Source organism: Microcebus murinus, chromosome 11, assembly GCF_040939455.1.
Source record: "Microcebus murinus isolate Inina chromosome 11, M.murinus_Inina_mat1.0, whole genome shotgun sequence".
In the NCBI taxonomy this organism is placed as follows: domain Eukaryota; kingdom Metazoa; phylum Chordata; class Mammalia; order Primates; family Cheirogaleidae; genus Microcebus; species Microcebus murinus.
The window spans coordinates 102760112-102762655 of record NC_134114.1 but is presented as its reverse complement, the minus strand read 5'-3'; the positions used below and the strand labels follow the sequence as shown (position 1 = coordinate 102762655).

Below are 2544 nucleotides of genomic sequence, written 5' to 3'. Positions count from 1 at the left end.
AATCCTGGTCCCAAAGGAGCCTTCTGGGGGACCGGTGCTGAGAGAGGTTATGGGCATGGCCCGCTGGGGCTCTGCCCGACCCAGGGCTGAGAGATGCCACCTCCCAGCTCTGGGTCCCTGCAGGAAGTGTTGGCAAGCACAGGGCCGGTCCTCCAAAGGCCCAGGTGCAGGGAGCCCAGGCCAAGCAGCCTGTGGAAGAAGCCACTTGCCGTGCCACCCCGGGAACAGGACTGCAGGCCCCGGCCCTTCCCACCTCCTCCTCCTCCTCCTCCTCCTCCCCCCCGCCCCGCCCCCACAGGGCACAGGGCTCAGAGACACCTCAGACTCTTGCTACCCAAAGTGCAAAGGGCATCAGTTGCTCCTCCAACCCCCCCCCCCCCCCGCCCAGCAGACCACGTTGTCCAGCCAGCCCCCGGGCCTCCCTGGGGTGCCCAGCACAAAAGTGCAGACACCCACCGGACCCTCAGTCTCAGTTTTCGGAGGTTTTTGCCACTCTAAGGACCCGCAGGCCAGCTGGGCCTTCGGGCAGGACAGAGAGCCCCGGAATCCGACGTGGAGAGCTGCGTGTACGTCCCCATCAGGAGGCGGTCCCCACCTCCGCGGCTCTCCCCTTGCGGGGAGCGGCAGCCCAGCCGGCAGCCGCAGGGCCTCAGGGAAGACACCAGGCTGGGCCCCCGCGGCACAGCGGGGGCACGTCCCCCGCACTCACGCGACTTAGGGACGGCTGCTGGAGACTGCTGCGGCCACCCTGCTGCCGGGTTTCTGGAGGGCTTCCTGGAAGCAGCGTCCACACCAAGCCCTTGGAAGGCCCAGGCGACGGAGGAGCCGGTCAGGCAGGGGCCGAGGACGGTGAGAGGCCGGGCGGGAAGGAGCGTGTCAGGCAGGGGCAGAGGACGGTGACCGGCCGGGCGGGGAGGAGCCGGTCAGGCGGGGGCCCAGGACAGTGACGGGCCTGGCCGGGGAGGAGTGCGTCAGGCAGGGGCAGAGGAGACGGGCTGGGTAAGGGTTAGGGTTACAGTTAGGGCACAATTCACAATCCCAAAGACGTGGAAGCGACCCGAGTGCCCATCCATCCAGGAGTGCATCAATAAAATGTGGCGCGTGGACACCACGGAGTGCCATTCGGCTGTGAGGAGCAGCGGTGAGAGGGCGCCTCTCGTGTTCTCCTGGCCAGAGCTGGAACCCGTTCCAGGAAGCCAAGTATCCCAAGAATGGACACACGAGCACCACGTGAGCGCGCTCACCAGCAAATTGGTACGAACGGATGGACGCCTAAGTGGACAGAGAGGAATCACCTTCATCGGGTGGGTGTCGGGCGGGCGGGTGGGGGGAGGGGAGGGGCATACACATCCATTAGGCATGGGGTGGGTGCGCACCGACTGGGGGATGGGCGCACTTGAAGCTCTGACCCGAGGGGGGAGGCTTGGAGAGGGCAAGGCACCCGACCTTAACATTGGTACCCCCACAATACGCTGGAACAACATGAGAGGTATATGAATAAGAACACAGGGGGGGCCGGGCGCGGTGGCTCACGCCTGTAATCCTAGCTCTCTGGGAGGCCGAGGCGGGCGGATTGCTCCAGGTCAGGAGTTCGAAACCAGCCTGAGCAAGAGCGAGACCCCGTCTCTACTAAAAATAGAAAGAAATTAATTGGCCAACTAATATATATAGAAAAACACAGCCGGGCGTGGTGGTGCATGCCTGTAGTCCCAACTACTCGGGAGGCTGAGGCAGCAGGATTGCTTGAGCCCGGAGATTGAGGTTGCTGTGAGCTAGGCTGACGCCATGGCACTCACTCTAGCCTGGGCAGCAAAACGAGACTCTGTCTCAAAAAAAAAAAAAAAAGAACACAGGGGGGAGGGCGGCACGGGCAACACATGTCACCTGAATACTTGTACTCCCATCATCTGCTTGAAAAGAGAGAGAAAAGAAAATGCAATCCTAGAGGTAAGAGACACTTTTTAAAAATAATGAATCCGAAGAGAAAAGTAAAAGGAGGCCTGTGGAGCAGGTCTGGGTGTGACTCCGGATCCCCCAACATCAGGTGCCACCACCAAAGATTCCTGCGTGTAGCCCATAGAACCCCAAAAGCAACGGGACGAGTTCTGGTCACATACTCCCTCAAAATGACATCCTGGCCTTCTTCTGGAACTCCCTCCCCTCTCAGACTCTCAAGGTTTCCTCCAGCGTGTCGGTTCCCACAGAGCAGACCTTTGGTCTGAGACCTGACAGTCCAGATGCCACGCATGCTGCCGCGTGGCGGCGGTGTCGCGGCTTGGGACAAGAGGAGGCCCCACGGTGCGGGCTGGGGCGCCAGGCACCGCGCGGGCGCTGAAGGTGGGGGTGACCCCCACCCCGGGCCGCCGCCTCGCTCCCAGAAAGGGGACAGAACAAGAGGCAAGAAAAAAAAAAAAAAAAAAGCAGCAGCCTGTGGCACCCGGTATTCCCAGGCGGTCTCCCATCCAAGTACTAACCAGGCCCGACCCTGCTTAGCTTCCGAGACCAGACGAGATCGGGGGCGTTCAGGGTGGTGTGGCCCTAGAC

At 61.9% G+C, this 2544-nt stretch overlaps 1 non-coding gene across 1 annotated transcript; it reads right to left on the bottom strand.

Moving 5' to 3' along the window:
- Window positions 1-2425: 2425 nt before the first annotated feature.
- Window positions 2426-2544, bottom strand: LOC142873919 (5S ribosomal RNA). The gene has a single exon (XR_012921892.1). It is a non-coding gene; the product is annotated as a 5S ribosomal RNA (ribosomal RNA).